This window comes from Oryzias melastigma, linkage group LG21 (assembly GCF_002922805.2).
Source record: "Oryzias melastigma strain HK-1 linkage group LG21, ASM292280v2, whole genome shotgun sequence".
Lineage (NCBI taxonomy): Eukaryota > Metazoa > Chordata > Actinopteri > Beloniformes > Adrianichthyidae > Oryzias > Oryzias melastigma.
The window spans coordinates 20,300,436-20,319,364 of NC_050532.1; the positions used below are offsets into that span (position 1 = coordinate 20,300,436).

At 35.4% G+C, this 18,929-nt stretch overlaps 1 protein-coding gene across 1 annotated transcript in view; it reads right to left on the reverse strand.

Moving 5' to 3' along the window:
* Positions 1-18,929, reverse strand: part of gpc6b (glypican 6b) — a 102,400-nt gene that overhangs the window by 56,094 nt on the left and 27,377 nt on the right. The window lies entirely within an intron of this gene.

The following is an 18,929-nucleotide window of genomic DNA, read 5'->3' on the forward strand; positions in this document are numbered from 1 at the left end:
CCAAAATCAAACTATATGGTGCATATAAATTCTCCTACTGGTAAAGTACTGTTCACAAAGGAGTGTGCAAGAAAAAAGCTCTTAAGTTACACAAACTTTAAATCACAGATGCACTTAAAGCAATTTGAATCCAACAAAAAAGCAAACAGACAAATATAAGAGGGCCAAAAAAAATAAAGTGTTTACTTGTATTTTTTTATTTTTGATCATAGCTTCACTCTTTTCTTTATTTTTTTATTTTTTGTAAGCATGTTTATATTTTTCTCCTCCTTGATCGTCTTCACAAGACTCCTCCACATGCTCTTTGTCAAACCTCAGCAGGATCTTTTGCTCTGAACAAAAAATTTCAATGAAGCATTTATTATTTGTATACATTTATTGTACAGCTGAGGCCACAAAATACAACATTTAGTTTCCCCTGCTTCTTGGAAATTGTTCCCATTTCAATTCCAGAAAAATGAGATTGGCTTTAACTGTTTATGGTGAGGTGCAAACATTTTTTAATTCAAACTTTGAGTTTCTAACCATGCATTTATGGTTAAAGGAAGACAAAAGGACGCTAGGAAATCCAGCTGTTTGATTGTAGCACAACTACACAAAACTAGAGTCACTTTTCCATCGCAGTCATGGGTAAATATAACCTGCAGAGTAGGTGGGGGTGGGGGGCAAGAGTGCATAGAATGCTTCAGATGAATAGCAGTAAATAATATATTTCATTATTTTTATATTTATAGAAAAACAACTGAAGAGGCACATGCTAGTCCTGTGACATTGCTTCACTCAGAAATACATTTCTGATTTCAAAACATGCTTTTTTTTAAATTATATATTTTTTTTAATCCATATCAACAAAGATTGACAATAAAAAGTTCACTTAGAGCAGTGTAAACACAACATGACAACCAAACAACATGGATAAATGTTAACTGAACTGAAAAATGAAAACAGGATAACAAGATGGTGATGAGAGCAGGACTTAATCAAGCTAACACGGAGCAGCTGTGGAGATTAACACCAACCAGGTGTGAACAATTGACAAGACTTCAACAGGAAACATCTGACTGAACCCAGGCACAGATTTACTAAAGATTAGACAATAGAGTATGTGATAATGACAAGTATGGAGAATATTTAAAAAGCAAAGAGGAAATATAAACTGGCATATATACAATGTGCCAAGTAACATGTTTCTGTTTTTTTTGGGTCATGGAATAACCTTTCTTAAGGCTTCTTATGAAAGAACTATCTTGGTGAAAGTTGCCGTCTATTTTTATATTAAAAGTCAAATTAAACATTTTTTCACTTACAGCAGTTTTCCATGGAACCGTATAATTATTAAAGCCAGGTTGATAAAACTGATTAATCTATCTGAATTGATCTAACCTTAAAAGATTAATAATAAATCCATAAAAGTAGAGCTCAATCTTACACATAAAGCTAAAGTCTGCTAGCTTTATGCTAACGATTAATGGAATTTCCCATTGGATGGCGAATGCTGACGCTTGGTCGACCTAAAAAGGCATTACTGACTAAATCAAAATCTTTTTAAACTCACAGGCATGAATTTTACAAACTCTTAAGAAAATATTTTTTAAGAGAACCATTTGTGGTGTAAAGCACAGTTTTCTACTCATACTTTCTTCTTCTGGTATAAGGGTAATACCTTAGTGCAATCGCCACCTAGTGGCCAAACTGAAACGCCGTCCAGGAGAGGCAGAACAATAGTTGGAGCTTCTCCGTTTTAGAAGCCATGCAACACAATCTCATTATCATTTTACTAATGCAGACACGAATGTATATAAATACATAAACTCAAAATTGAATTGAGAGGGAGGAAATAATAGAATTAAATCGATCCAGGCTCTGGTTAATCGAATCAATTCTAGAAATTAATGGCGAATGATTGAATGTGTATCTAAATTCTCTTCAGAAATGTATTAGCATAGAAGCATAGTTTCTCCTTAGTTTTAATTCCTGTGAAAATAATTTATTTTTAATGAACAAAAGCACTTTTAAATGTTATATAAGCTAGCCTACATGTGGAAAACTAAAATTTTAACACTTTGCATCATTATGTATTTATTTTTAAATATACATATTCTTTTTTGACTCAACATCCTCATTTAAAATTATGAGGTTTTTGTAATGTACATAAAGCTGTTAGGAGAAATCCTAATGCTGGTGGAGGACAGTTTTTCTGTGAGGTTTGCAGTCCCTCTCCTTTTTTAGACAGAACATCTTTGTTTTGACCTCTTTGACACATCATAAAATAGATAATATTTCTGACCATCTGCTACCCATAATATTTGTGCTGGCATTCAAGCTCCAGTCTATATATAAACCTGATGCAGAAATCGTGCGTTTTGCTGCAGACGTGCTCAAGCAGGATCGGTTGGCATGAAGGACAATGGACTTAGTCATGTTAGATTTCATGCCTAAAAGATAAAATGATCAAAGAAGCAAGAGATAATTCTGTTTTTGTCATCTGGACTGATAAAAATACAAACGATAGGAGATCCTGATACAGTTTTCTAAATGTTATCATTCTTTTTCCTGGTCTGATCAGATTGCAGCTGCATGCATGATGGTGTCCACGCCGTTATTCTGCTGTGTGAACCGCTCTGACATTCCCTCAGTCCCGTGGCATCTGGTACTGAGATATTTCGGCTGACCCTCTACCCTGCTGGCCTTTGATTCGATCGGATTCCAGTTTTGCACTGCCGTTCACAATAGGAACTCTTTTTAGTGCTCATCATCCGACTTCCGATTTTGACCAAATGTATCAGTTGGTGCAAAGTGCTGTGGATTAATTCTTCATTTCTACAATTAAAAAAGCTGATGAAAGCCTGTAATATTTTTATTTTCTTTTGTGTAACCAAAGTTATGTCAACAACATCAAGATTTTACATATTGCTTGATATTCTTTTAGTGCAAAATATTGATCCTTTAAAGTGTCACAAAGCAGAGTCTGTTGTCGGCCTCCAAACACTAAAATGATGAACGTCACATCACACATCCTGTGATCCTCTCACATCACAGCCAATTATCTTTTTAGTACAGACAGAAAAATAAATAAATAATGGATTTAAAATGTCCATTAGTTCATAGCGATAATTGCAAAATTACAGCAATACCAAGAAATGATCAAGTCTAAGCTAGTTCTATGAAGAGCTCCCCAAATCCGCAGAAATGGAAGAATAGGCTCAATCATCTTCAAGGTAAATTGTTATTTGGAGACTAATTTATTTTTAGCAGTATCTACCTGGAGTTAAAACTCACTTCATATTAGCTTGAAAGGTAAACTCTGCAGTTCAGCATAGATCTGATCATAAAAAACTGCATTTGATTTGGGACATGCCATATGTTTAAAAAAAGACTCCCATAGTCATCACGATTAATTATCGTTAATTTACACATCAGACACCGCCGTGTGTTGTGACTGCGATGGCTCCTCTTGGGAGCTGATAAAATTAGCTTCCCTTCACACGCACTTTCATGCTTTTCATGAGGACTGAATATTTCCTTTATATGTTCGGCAGAGTATCGATCACCGTTTCTGAACAGAAGAGCATAAAATATCAAGTTGCTATTTAATGTACTGAATATGATGGATTTTTGCCTGTTTTTTTGTAAAAACACTATCATACAGTGTTTAAATGCTGATATGACACCAAATAAGTCATTTTTTAAAAATATACTATTCGAAATAATACATGTTGTAGATGCTTGACACAAAAGTGACTCTTTGTCCATATAAACGCCTGCAATAGCTGCCGTTAGACAGCGGCTACACACTGGACACCAGTGACTGAAGCACTCAACTTGAAGGGAGCTCATAACATTTCAATAATAAAGCTCAGTTTGGCTCCAGCTTCTCGCTGTGTTCACTGAGCTGTGCAGAGGCTCCACTTCTATTCTCTCTGCAGTAAATAGAAAGCCTCTGTTTCTGTGCCTCCATAGAAATCTACTGATGGCTGTTCGCTTTCATGTCAAAGGTGTCAGCAGTCTATTTCAACAATCTTGAAACGCCAATAAAAAAAGAAAAAAAAAATTTTTTTTAAGCTGGATGATGGAAAAGGTGAATTTTATGTATAAGCGGACCTCAGATTTGGAAACAACTGAGACCGTTAAGGCAGCCCAATTAACATAAGCAAGAGAGGAAGCGGTGGATGAGATGACTTCTGCTGCAAGCACTCTCATGGGAGGGGGACCCGTGCAATTAATTACCCCAAACTCTCATGAGCTGAGAGCAGCTGAAAAGAGGATGAGAGACTCAGATTTTCAACCTCTTTATTTGAGTAAATATAAGATTTGAGGCCACAAGACGAAAACAAATTGCACATCACATAAACAGAGTCCCAACAAGATCCTGAAAACTCCATAACATCTATACAATTCATGTTACAGCTCCTGAATTTCTGTTGCACATTTTCATGTTTGTTTTGCTGTGATTTATATTGGTGTTGCTGGCTTAGCATTTGTGTCTTATTAGTTGTCACACACCCGAGTGTGTGGAATTTGTTTCCTGCATTTGTGCCATCCCCCGAGGGAGCAGTGAGCTGCAGTCACAGCCGCACTCCAGAAACATTTGGTGGTTTAACCCTCTACCCAACCTTTAGTGCTGAGTGTCAAGTAGTGAGAAAACACGGAATCTTAATTTTTTGTGGTTGGGTATTACCACTGACTGTATGTCAGAGCTGAACTGACTGGCGTTCCAAACAGGATGTACCTGATGGCTCCAAGAACCCAAATAGACTTCTATAGAGAACTAAACAGCTACTACTCGGTCATTTTATTAGTCTGAATAACCATTCTTCCACTGATATATTGTTGTAACATGCGTATGTGGTCACACATTAACTCCACAAAATGTTCAAAAGTGGAAGGGGTGTGGACTTCTAATAAGCTCACTCCTGATTGGTGAGAGAGTTCGCCATGGAAACGATTGACTCAGGCCAACTCGCGCCAATCACAACTGACTGACGATTTTTGGTTCCAAAATGGCAACTGAATTAACTTAATTTTGCTGGAACGAGAAGTAAGCTATTTCATGTTGGTGACATCCCAATCACTCTGTCCAGTTCTCGCTTACAGTCAATGGGTATGACCAAAGTAGGGATGTGGATCAGTAGTTAGGTGGCGATCTAATTCGAATCGAGGTCAACGATTCGCAGATTGAACCACTATTCTATACTGTAATATGTTTGTACAATCAGACCCACTCCGAATTCTTCCCCTCTCTACCCCTGCATTTGTAAGGGCATTTGTAGTGCTAGGGTTGTTCAATATAGTTTTTTTTAAGGGGCAACCCTTAAAAAAGGGTCGCGGAGGGATACGAAGTTAGCAAAAATTCAAAATTGACTTTATTGAGCTCAATTAACTTTTCCTAGATCCTTTTGAGTTGGCATTCAATACACGTTACCAGCTCTCATTATTACTTTAAAGCAGAATCCAATGACTGAAGATTGGTGTTTATATGTTTCTGATGTTATTTGAAACCTCAAATTTCTCCTCATGGGACAGACACTCTCTACTAGGGGTGTAGGGAAGACAAGTCGATATTTAACTCATTATTTGTGAGGGTTTTTAATTCTGTTTTTCACCTAAACCCTTGGCCACTAGTTGGCAGCACAGCACCCTCTGAGCAGCTCTACACGTCACCAGAACACGACCTCGTGAGAACCAGCTTGAGTTAAATTTTCAGTTATTGGTTCATTCCGCCTTGTGGTTTTTGCCGTTATGAGACTTCGTATGACTTTGTTTTTTTGTTTTTTTCTAAGTCATACTCTTTAAAAATGTCTGGCACAGTCTTAGGATATATTGTGATATGTATCGTATTACGAGATGTGTATCGGGATACATATCGTATCACCAGATTCTTACATATTCACACATCTACTCTCCATGGGTCCACTCAGTCTATATGTTGTTGGTTTTAGCCTTTTTGTTCTGGGTTTTGATTGCTTTGATTGTGTTCCATAACTTCTATTCATGTGGCAGCTTTCTGTTTTTCAGTACTTTTTCATAATAATGTTCTAGGTTTTTGCATTTATGTTGTAGAATTTTTAAAACATGTTCTAGGTTGTGAAATTTGTGTTGTAGTGACTGTGTTTGTCTGTGTGTTAGTAATTAAGTGACCCTTATATAACAATCATAAGCAGAAAGTCTGTCAACACACCTAAACTTTACAAGGTGGATCTCTAAAGTCTTACTAATACGGTACACGTTTTCTAGCAAAAGCTGATAATGATTGCTGCCATTTTTTTTAAAGGTGCATGATTTTTTTTGGTTTCCATTATAGTGTAAAAACACAATATTGTAAAAAAAAAAAAAACATTTTTATTTCATTTAGTTTTATTTCCCTTATAATTTTAAAGAAATAGACCATGTTGCCTGAGTGTTTTTTAGCCTTTTCCCAGATAAAATGTTGGTCTATTTACTTGGTATTTCATGGGAGTTGCATCATTCAAAAGCTGTTTAGAAGAACTATTGGAAGTTCTGACCTAAAATAATTCTATTTTGGTGACCTTTCAGCTTTTATTATAGGAGTGAATGTGAGAAGGATATTTGAGGCAAAAGAAGAAATAGTGAAATTTAAGTTTTAAGCCAATCTTTCATTTCTTTCTATTGAAATATTCTAGGGAAAGTGACTTATAGTTCCAGTGTTGTGGAGGGATTCAGAGAATATAAGATCAGATCTTGTAGACACAGATATTTGCATTTTTTTTTTTTTAACATCGGCAGGTTTTGCCTTGTCTTTCAAGACTTTTTTTTTATTTAAAACACAATTTCCCATCAATTTATTTTGCAGAAATTAAGCAAAACAATTATTTTTGCATCAATCTTGCATTGAAATATGAATGAAAGTCCAACAAATTTAAAGCTAAATCACAAAATGTTTTCTATCGTCACAAATCAGTCAAACAAAAAGCCCTCTATTATCTTCTATCTCACAAATTAGTAAGGTAAGGATAGATTGAATAATCATCTACAAAGTTTTCTTTGAGTCAATGACTAAAACAACTGTATGTAATAATATTACCAGCTGATATCACCAGAAAACCTTGGTGTGTTCTCAGCTCTAGAGACACTCAAAGAAATAAACCACCAGTTTCTTTGTGTGGAGTGAAATAGCAGCACATAACACACAGCTTGGTGTTGGGTTTTCTAGTGGTCTTCACATTAAACTAGTTATTCTGCTGCAGTTCAAATTCCTCATGTCAGTCAGAGGCAGGGTCATTGATTGGTCTGTCAAGCAGTGCCTGTCTGCAGAGAGCTGCTCTGAGTGCTACACTACAGTACAGAACATGACGGCTTGACCTTTCATGTCTCCGTTTCCTTTTGTTAATTTCAGAGCCCGAGTCGCAGTAAAAGGGAAGCATTCAGCATATAGCTGTAGATGATGAATGAAAGAAATAAAGTCTAGAAAATCCCTTTAAATTTACCTTCGACCTGTCTGTGCCTCCCTGTCATGTTAGTAAATTAAAGTATAATTGAATTTCTGTCATGTACTTGCCAGAACTTGTATTTCTAAATGAAAATAATGTTATGGTACTATAAGAATATGTTAACTGATCAATATTTTTATTTTTTATTTCCTAAATTGTTGCACAAAATATTAACTTTAAAGGTCAAACGCATTAGAAAAAGTAACTTATGAGGTCAAAACACTTGACAGTGTTCACAAACTGCAGAGTTCTCAAATGTCAGCTATATTTTTCTACACTAAAGATGTTTAAAATCCAGAATTTGGCCTTTTTTATTTTACTTTTAGAAAAAAAAAACACTGTACTGTGCCACTAACTTTATTTTTGGTCTGATGATCCTAAAGAATCAGCATGCAAAAAAAGGAACTTCTCAGCCAACACTGGAATATACAACCTGTTTTTAGACATTCAAGATATTTTAGTGGATTTTAACTTCTCTTTGCTGTAAATCTTTACAAGCTTTTCTAAAAAAAAAAGAGCCCAGTTGAGATTTTTTTTTGTTTGTTTCATTGCGAGCTATGATCTAGAAATAAGGAAATAGTTAATAAAATGAAAAATATTAGAATAATTTGATATAAAAGACTTCTGTGGGTTCAGTTTTAAGGATGTTTTTTAAAGTTCAATAAATGTTGACAAGTTAGAATGGCATTCATCATCAATATTTTGGAGGGAAAAAAAATAGTTTTATGTTCTAAGAATGTTAAAAACGCTAATTTAAATGCTAATGTTAAAAAATAAAATACAAATCTGTTGTAAATGAATTTTAGATTTTATGAGGATTTATTAAGTCAGGTCAACTTGTACTAAGATCATATTTTACTTTTGTTCACATTTAGTTCTAAAATGAGTCATTTCTACTTATTACACTATTTTTTTGTCACTTTAATCACTTCAAATCACAGTCAATTTAAGTAACTCTATCAAACAGTTAGCATTTTTAAGCGTATTTGTCCCTTTTTGATTGCTTGTGTGGAAGTCTTTGTTTCGAGATTTTTGATGATTATCAGATTTCGTGAGTAAAAATAATTTGCTGCATAGACAGATAATTTCATGGCTGTCTTATGATTTTCTCTTTAAGATTTGCTTCCTGTTTTTTAGGCTCCCTCCTTTTGCAGAGCAGCAGTAGTAACATGTATTTGCATTCTTTCAGCCATTATTAACTCTTATGTTTGCCATCAACTGCTGAACCCATAACAATCATTTTATTACATAAACAAACCTTGGGAATGAGCCACATTAACATTCAGCAGCGTAGCGTTTGTGGCCGGCAGAGCCAAAAATGATTAACAACCCTGACATGGTCCATCATGAGCTTGGAGAAGAAAGCTCCTATGCACCAGATTTGTTTTTTTTTTTTTCTCAGTAATTATATGCATAATGATGAAAACTCAAAAAAGTCACCAAACTGCAAAAAGTATCCTTGGCTTCTCTCTTTGAAGAACTTTCTAAAAATAAAAAGTCCTAGACGGAGGGTTTTAGAGAGATACTAGCAAGTAGTGGTGTAGTACATAAATATTTAATATCAATAAATAATCTATCTTTAAAGTCTAAGTATTACAGAAAGGAGGCACTGCATGAACTAACTGAGTAAAGGAGAACAAAAAGTTTGACAGGTGAGCTTCTCCTGGAAATAAAACAGAGGTTGCAGCATCATCCTTATTCATTTTTTCAATCATTTTTGTACAATTAGATTAATTTTTCTTAATATAACAGATGTCATTCCTACAAAGAAATATATTTTCACATGCATATGATTAATTTAGTTAGCCCAACAAACACAAATTTAAAGCTAAAGACTGGAAATGAAATTATGCTCATGTGAGTTCAAAACTTCCAAGACTTTAGAAGAAAAACATCGAATGAAGAGAATTCGCACAAACATCTAAGTTATGGAAGAGCAAAGAGGCTGTCATCTACAAAGGCTTCCCATTTGCAAAGTAACTTTTATGTTGGACTCTGATATGGTTCAAGAGGGTTGTATCCATTTGCAAATCCTGACATAATTAAGTTAAAAAAAGGGTTATAAACAGATGATGTTAAACATACATGAGCAGAATGGAAGCAAAGGCAGGGAGGTTTATTTAGGATCTCCGAAATCCCAACTAAAGAGATCCTTGCTTTTTCAATTTTTTTTTGAATACCTCACAGGAATAGTCCAGTGAGACAAGAGAGATACAGCTGTGAACTTCAAAATAGTTCAATAGACGGAGGCAGAATGACTGTTTGAGTGTACCTAAGAAAACAGGTAGAAGCCTCCCATTGGAGACATGTTTACTGATCAATATGGTTCTGCTGGCAATTTTTTTTTTTTTTAACTCTGAATGGTGCAATAGATATTTTCTCATTCCTCACATCCTGCAGTCATGAGAAAGAAAGCTGTCTGTTTTTAAAGAGTCAAATGTTTTTGTCTATATCCAAAACCTTTAGGCCTACTTTTCTTTTTTTCTTTTTTTTGCATTTAACATGTGTCTCATGACAGAGCTGATGTAAAGCCTTAGTTATGGGTGAATAACATAGACTGTATATGAGAACTGGACAGAGTGACTCCTCCCCTCTTATGTTCCAAACAGGAAATGCTCCAAGAAGCTAAAATCCCATAGACTTTTTTAGAGAAACAAACAGCCATTCCTCAGTCATTCTATAGGTCAGAATAACCATTCTTGCTCCAATACCTTTGTTCGCCATCTTGATAATCCTTTTTATTTTTTCCTTATTGTTTTTTACTGTAGGGCAAGTTATTTAAGTTATAAACTGACCAATCAGACGCCTCAATAGAAGTACATGGTCTCTCTACGCCTACATTAAAGTGGCAGAGTTTCCAACAAGAAGAATAGCGAGGATTACTTTATGGGCAAGAGAGGTTGCCGTAGAAACGGTGACTCAGACTGACTAGGACCAATCACTGCTAACTGATATATTCTGGCTCCATCATGGGGGTGTCTGTATCGCATAGAAACAGACGAGTGAATGGAGTTCATTTAGTTGGAGTCGGAAGTCAGCTGTTTTCTACGGCTGACGCTACACTCGGTTTGTTTTCACGGCACATGCGTGGGTGTAGCATGTCGTTGTAGTGCGACAACAAGGATGCCAAAGAACATTTGCAGTTCCACCGCAGACCAAACCCTGCTGTTGTTTGCTGACATTTTCAACACAGACTCCCAACCAAAAGAGTACACATGAAACCGCAAAGACCTGAATGCTTGCAAACGTTAGCTTAAATTACCACTGTATTGGCGCTTTCGAATGTTGTCATCACTTTCTGCCAATCAGTGGGTGGCTACAGTGGCCCCGCCCCAACTGCTCTGTTCCACTTTTCAATGGATCTACAACCAACGGGCGCCCCCAAAAGGTACGGTTCGATACTGTTTAATGGGTCCATTTTACAACGTACCGAACCGCTCAGTGGAAACTGGGCTTTACACACTCAATGGTGGATTCAATGGTGGATGCAAGATGTGCGGGCAAAAAATGTGCAAACCTGTGTAGGACATGAAGGTGGCCTGCACATAATATGAAGGTTGTAGACCGCTCGATGAGCCCACAGAGTCAAAATGTTTATGCACATTTTTTTTGCTTTGGGCATTCTGCGAGCAACAGGTCAGAGCGAACACTTAAACATACATATAGGTAAGTAAGGGATAAGTAGGAGAGACGCAAGAACAGATACTGATTTTTCCTTTATTCAACCCCCTCAAACCCTGAACACTTTCTTAAGGGGCCCATTAGTACCGTTCATCTGATAAGTGAGCACCCTTTGCACACACCCTGACTGTTAAAATTTATGAAATTAGATAATCTGTCCCAATTGTCCAATTTTGGGCCTCCTACAGGTATTTGCATATTACCCGTCCATACAGCATTCATGCACAGTCCGTAAGGAACCAGTACACACCTACTAACGACTAGAATGAGACAAAGAATTGACATAGAGCTGATATACAGAGTGGAGTTCCACAGGGATCTATATTAGGGCAGTTATTATTATATTATATGTAAATAGCTTGTTTATTTATTTATTTTTCATATATAATGATCTTACTCTATTTATGTTTGCAGATGACACTATTTTATTAATATCTAATTCAAATTTTAATTCCTTCATAAAACACACCAATGAAGAGTTATGACAAATGGTTCAGGATGAACAAACTTTCTGTTAATATATAAAAAAAAAATACATAATTTTTAGTGGCAAAAAAAATATTTCCAATCAATTTCAATTACAGCCTATACTCCAGACCACCTTGTTTTTTTCCGACAGTTTTATTCTCTGTACCATGGAATGAGGTGGGTGGCTGATCCTTACATTAGCCAAGAGTTAAGGTGATGGAAACGTGAAGAAAGAAATGTGTTTTAAATTGCCTTTCTCTCTCTTTTGTTCCTCATTTTCAAACCTAACAAGGTGAACATAAAGTGTCTCTGGTGTCAGAAATAGGTGTGGGCAGCCCAGCCTTTTATCTGCTTCTGTATCACTCCTCAAAGTCTGTGAAAGGAATGAAAAATATACACAAGAGAAAGTCTGTGTAGGTGGAAGTGCTAAGTTAGATGCTAAATGGGTGGTAAAGGGCATTAAAGTCGCTGATCTGATAGCTCTGTGTTTTCTGCTTCTTCATGGTACCTCTTCACAGGCTCTCCGACATTTCTGTTTCATCATACATATTGTTTGGTTAATTTAAGATTAAACACAAAAAATATGCGTAATAATTAAACTTCTCACCACTGATATGTGCTTTGTGAAAATAACCTTTTCGTTTTTCTTTTTGTATTAAACTGACAAAAACTTTCAACCAATAAACAATATTTTCTTGAATTATAAACAGACATTTAATTTGTGGAATAAAACCCTGAATAATCTCGGATGTCCCAATCCGGTCATGTGATCCGAAATTGGACCTGATTGCAAAGTTTAAGATTCGATAAAAATGCATCCTGATGAGGGATCGGATATTTTTATTTTTTCCTCACTATTCTGATCAGTGACAACTATGCAAGATGTCAGTATATCGTGAACGGATCATGACCTGTTATTGCTGTAAAAGAATTTAAGTAGAAGTATATAAAAACAGTTCGGTATAGTTAGCAAATGCACACAGATATGGACTTTCGAGCGTTATGACTTTTTCTTTTTATAAACGTTTAATGCTAACAGCAAGTGTCTCTTTTGTTTTGTCTTAAATTAAACTATTACCTACAAAGACATTTTAAAAGAAAATATATTGGGTATTTCTTTCTTTTGAGATACGGCAGTAATGTGGCTGCCAAGGGACCGTCTACAAAGTGCAAGCTTTGTAGAACCAAAAAAAATAAATAAATGGCTACATTGATATGAATACTCATAATGAAATTCCTGCTACAACAAATACTTTAGAAAAAAAAGGCATTTTAAATTTTCAGCCATTTTTAATGGAATCACATGACTAAAAATGAAGCAACAGTCACCAAACTTTCTCACTTGACTAATTATCAACAAATTTTGACTAGTTAATGGCTAACAATTGTGCTAAAAGATTAAAAAAAAGTTGAAGTACATAAAAATGGGGCCTGGTTAAACCTGAATCTATTTTTTTTGTTGCAATTTATCATTTTTTTATGTATTACAAAAATATCTGATCGGGACTCTGTATTGGCGGATTGTCAAAATCAAAAGATTTTAGCAAAAAAAAAAATGTTTGGGATATCTGTACCCTCGAGTACCAAGGACAAAAATATCATTCTTCAAACTCCTAATTGGAAAGTCCATTTAATTTGTGGGAAATCTGCAATTTAGTATAAATAAGCCACAAACACAATCAATATTAATTACCTCACATCACATCATGTATGCATTATTTTTTTAATTTGCTTAATTTTAATAATTTTATAACAAAATATAGAGAGTTAAAATGTATTTTCAAAAGTTGTGATGTTTTTTGTAGACATTTTTCAATTTATCACCCTTAAAATGTTAAATTAGAATAATGAATACACTCCTACACATATGCTGACCTTCTCATTGGGAGTGTATTTTTTATTTTTCTTTTTTACAATGTTTTATTATTCTATTATAAAGTTACTGACATTTTCTTTATATCAACTGTATGATAATTATTTTTTTTACATCTTCTGTGTCCTTACTTTTAAAACCAAACCTGGTTAGTTGATTCGTCCAATATTAGTTTATTTATTTTTTGCCCTCATGTGTTCCTTTTGTCACTTTGTGTTTTCCTTCAGTCTGTCTGTTCTGTTGGTTATTATTCCTTTACTCCACCTTCGAGTGTTTGGTCTACCTCTGCAGACCCAGAGGTTGCTCCATGTTTTTCATTATTAAAGTTGTTTTGTTTCTCTGTCTTCTTCCCTCTTGTGACCTGCAGTTGGGTCAAACTGTTTTTATAAAATGTGGACATATTTTGCTAAACTTGTGGCTGAGACATCAAAAGTAGTTTAGCAGCCCTTTCCCCCCCTCAATATCCACTTGTTTGTGTCAGGCTTAAATGTTTTTATGTTTTTTGTCCATTTCAGCCGTGTTAGTTTGACCTCTGACACAATAGAAAAGCTTTCCAGGAAGAACTCCAGGTTATAAAATCCCCTTGTCTGTGCTTACAAGTGGATTTTCTTTCCATTGTTCTTTTTTTGAATAAATTGCAAAAGAAAAACTTAAAAAAAAATACTTTTTAGTCAGCTGGATAAAATGATTGATGAAAACACCGGAAGGCATAGAATATAAACCAGATGCTTCTCCATTTCTTTCAAATTTAAAGAATCTCGCTTTTGGTTGGAAAAGTTTCATGAATTTCAATATTTAGTTTATTCTTCCAAAGAAGGCAGCTTCATTTTTCTACCACTATTCAGTCATTTGGCTTCTTTAGCAATTCTTTTTTATCCAAAATATAAAATATTTCAAATTTATAATAAAAATTGAAGAGTTTCTCCTCAGAACTGATCAGACCACAAAACTAATCCCAGCTAAAAGCATTTACAATTAAATATTAACATAAAAATAAAGTAAATTTTAGGGTGTTTGATTCATTAAAAAACTAAATAAAGCTGATAATAAAATATATCAATACCTTAGAGGTGAGAGTACTTTTAGAGAGCAAAGAAGCATCCTTTTTCATTTAGCTGTGCATATATATATATATATATATATATATATATATATATATATATATATATATATATATGGTTACTCACTGTATCTGAATAAAAACAGTCCCGCGCACCATCATAGCAGTTATCTCCAGGCATTACAAACCATGCACACCAATAATTTCAAATTTGAAGATAAAATAAAATAGCTTTTTCCTTGGAGCATTCTGTTTTCTGAGAGGATCTGCTTTCACAGTGCCTCCCAGTTCCAGATTGATGGAATCAGACAAGCCCCCATAAGGACAATAAGAACACTTTAAATGCCACGCACGGAGCTAGATTTGAAAGCAATATCAAGAAACTGTTTTATGCCTCCCTTAAGCTTAAGTGATTTTATGTATATATTGTGGACAAACGAAAATAACCACTTTTGTTGCTTTTTTTTTAACTTTCTTTATAAATGACCTCACAGAAAAGGATGTTTGTTTTCCTCATCTGATTTGGCATCTGGCTCAAAGCTGTATGGCTGGAAAGCTCCAACATTTGTCACCATTTTTGCTATACCGCTAATGTTAGGTTGGAGTGAGGAGTTGTAAGTTAGGAGAGCGTGTAAACTCAACAATACAAACAACTCCAGGCAAATTTCTTATAAATTATTGTCATTCTGCAGAAACTATTTTAATAAAAATGACATTTTTTGGCTAAAAACTGCATAGTCTTAATTGGAAGACCACTGTAAATATATATATATAAATGATCTGAGTGGGACTTAAAAAAAAAAAAAAATAAAACATCTCTATAACAGATATTTCTAAAGAATTGTTTTTCAGTCTGATTTTTGTGATAACGAGTAACAGTGAGCTATTTTGTTTCTGTTTCATCTAAGACTGCAGCAAATGTAAACCCTGTTTGCTCTCTAGTCATTTTGTGTTCTGTATGTTTGTGCAGACAGGCTACATGATTAAATGGAGCAAAGCTGCAAATGTGACCACATGGATTGAAGCCCTGAAACGTGTCAGGTATTGCATGCATGTGAACATAGTCACCCGTCTCACTAGTCACATGCATGGAACAGCACAGCTGCAACCATGATGGCAGCCACTTTTATTTTACATCAATAATGTGGCCTTCCTAATGATGTGAGAGTAATAAAGGTGTACAGTACAAAACAACTTAACCCAAAAACATCTCAATCACAGCAACATTTAAGTGTTTGTTGGTTATCTAAAGTTGACCTCTGATAAAAATGAGCAAAAAATTGGGTGTAAATTATTGTTTGCAGATATTTTGTGTGAACTGAATGTCTTGAAGAGGACAATCAGGCATTTAAAGGATGAGAATTGGCAATGAAACTCCAAATATGGCAGCACTCTGGCTTCCTCCCACAGAAAAAACTACAGTGAACCATTTAACACTGGAAATGTTGCTGCAGTGTGATTCATATGTTGTCCCTTTTTCCCACCCAAAGAGAGATGGATCTTCTGTGCTCCTGTACTTGGCTGTGGACCTCGCCTCTGGCTCGTCTCGCGCCCCCAGCTGTCAACACTGGAGATACAGCTCCGGTGTTAATGGGTAAATTAGTGTCTCTACATGTGTGTGAGTGCAACAGACTGATGATCTGTTCAGGGTGTACCCCACCTTCACCCAACAGGGTTGGCTCCAACGACAGCCCCCCCCCATGGGGGATTCAAAATGTAAGTCTGTATTTGAACCCATTTTCTAAGTTTCACTGACAACTCTAAAGCATCTAAAGTCCCATTAGTTGTCATACACCTTGGTAAGGCTGGGTAATATTAAGATGCATATCATGTGGGTGATTAAAAAAGTGTCTATTGTGCCATTTCTCTATTATAGTTTCTATCGTTTTTGTTTTTTTTGTTGCTGAACTTTTGTGCGAAAAATGTGTTTTCCTACTAAAAAAACTTGAAACGGTTGTGCACTTAAAAAAAAAATGTTCCTCATCAGTTATGCTACTTGAAAAAATAAAGAAAAGTAAATAATGATATTTTTGTCAATTTCTCTCAGAGAATAACTAAAAATATACTTTATTGTGGTATATTATGATATATATCGTTATTGTGATATAAAGTATTTTATATCGTGATATAGAATTTTTACCATTTCACCCAGCACTCCACTTAGGTGTGTAAAAATATGTTCTCCACCCTTCCTCTGAGGGAGCGGTGAGCCACAGACACAGCCGCACTCGGGAACCATTTGGTGGTTTAACCCCCCAATCCAACCCTGTAATGCTGTGTCAAGCCAGGAGCCACTGGATGTCTTTGCTGTGACTCAACTGTGGATTTGAACCCATGACCTTCCTGTCTCAGGGCGGACACTCTACCACTGAGCTGATCACAAGACCACTCACGACCAATACTCTAGATCTGTTTGTTAATTATGGCTGCACCACAACTGTATTTTTCCAGCAAATGTAATTTTTTCTGGATGTCATCCAAAGTTACTCGAAAATCTCACAAACTACACAGAAGCAGTGAGACATGCAGGCACAGGCTTTTCAGTACATTTCAGTTTATTTATTTAGGAGCAGTCCACAACAAAACCACCTAAGGGGATTTTTTTTTTCTCCCCAAACCGAGCACACTTGGAAACTGTATCAAAGATGGTGATGCACGTATGCTGTCCATAGATAAGCCGCTGCAATTCTTTAAAAAGAAAAAGACCAAAACACAAGCGGGATGAAGACGCAGCAAAGGGAGCTCGACTAGACTTTGCCTTTATTTTTAACTTAATTATTTGGTTTAAAAATAACCTAAATGTCACAACAAAGTTAAATTCACATGTCAGTGAAGTATTTTATTAAATTAGATTATCAGTCAAAGCTAATGAAATCATTATGGAAATAAATACATTAAAATGTGTAAATAGAAGCTACTTTACAGGGAATTCTGCTGCTTTTAATTAACTGGTAAAGACGTTCTGTTGCTTCTTATTTAGTCTAATAATAAGCTCATTACATCTCTATGTACTGCAAGGGAAATGACACCCAAATCAAGGGCTGCAATAGAAAAAATATTTATGAATTGATCAGATTTATTCCATTAACTGATAACAAAAAAGCAGGAAGTGTGAATGCTTTTCTTGACAATTCAGTTGCGACAAACACAGTCCATGCAAGCACAGATAGGGGAGGCGGGGGGTCATCAGAGTGCATGGAGATGTCGCACCGGATTTTGCAAACATTAACAGAACAACATGCTTTGCTTGTAGCCGAACCATTTCAGACTTGGCAGAGGTGACAGAGGTGAGGAGATAATAAAGTCAGACTGGGAGGCAGTTGCTCAAGTTTGGTAGAAAAACCCCTGTGAGCTGGACTTCAGGGCACTAATTGTGAAATTTTGACTCTACAAAAATCTCAAGTTCATCCAGCACAATAGGTTTAAAGCACAGAGGCATTCTTTTATTTAAATACGTGTTTTGGAAGACAGAAATACGTGGAAATGTCATCTTCCAATTAAGGGGAACTTTGAACCGTTGTGCTCTTTATTTATATATATATTTTTTACTATCTGTAAATGTCATCAGTTTAATTTGGTTCATTTTGTTTGTGACATTTACCTTTCTCTTGGTAAAACACTTTTTTCCACAGCTCCAGAGCAGCGATCCACAACTTTTTTTCCACTCAACAGACTGGTATAAACCAGCATTTTTATTAAATTACTGTGTACTCTAATGACCTGTGGACATTTGGTAGGTGAAGTGCATTGTGGGAAGTCACTCGTCTTTACTAGCTCCAGTTATCCTTCAGTTATATTAATGAAGTTATGGTTGATTCTTGTGTTATTAGACTGGAAATATTGAGTGTTTTTGAAAGCAGCATCATGAGTTTGGTCTGAGTTTGAGATGTTCACGTCACCTGATCACACTAAACAAACTCAAACAGACACAATTTGTGTTTTTGACATTTACCCAGACTTAAAGTCACTTTAAAGTTCAGCTAAAAGTTCAAAGTTCTGTAGGAGAAGTTTTAAATGTTCTAACATTGCTACATTTCATCTCAAGAAATCACATGATCATACAGTACATTTGGAGTTTTAGTAAGGCAAAACTTTGCCTTTTTGGATGACATAATGACAATTTAACATACAATGTAAGAAATAACGGAGATTAGACAATACCAGGAAAAGTACACAGAGATTTACTATGTTGATTAATACAGTTTGCCACAACCAGAAATAAGAGAGATCTTGTTTTAAACCGGAAATACGTCCAACAGCTCCGTGTCAGGAAAAATCAGGAAAATGCCATAAGGATCACCAACCTTTTTGCAACTGAGAGCTACTTTGTGGGTAAGTAAGTAAGTAAGTAAGTAAATTTATTTATAGAGCACCTTTCACAGATAAAATCACAAAGTGC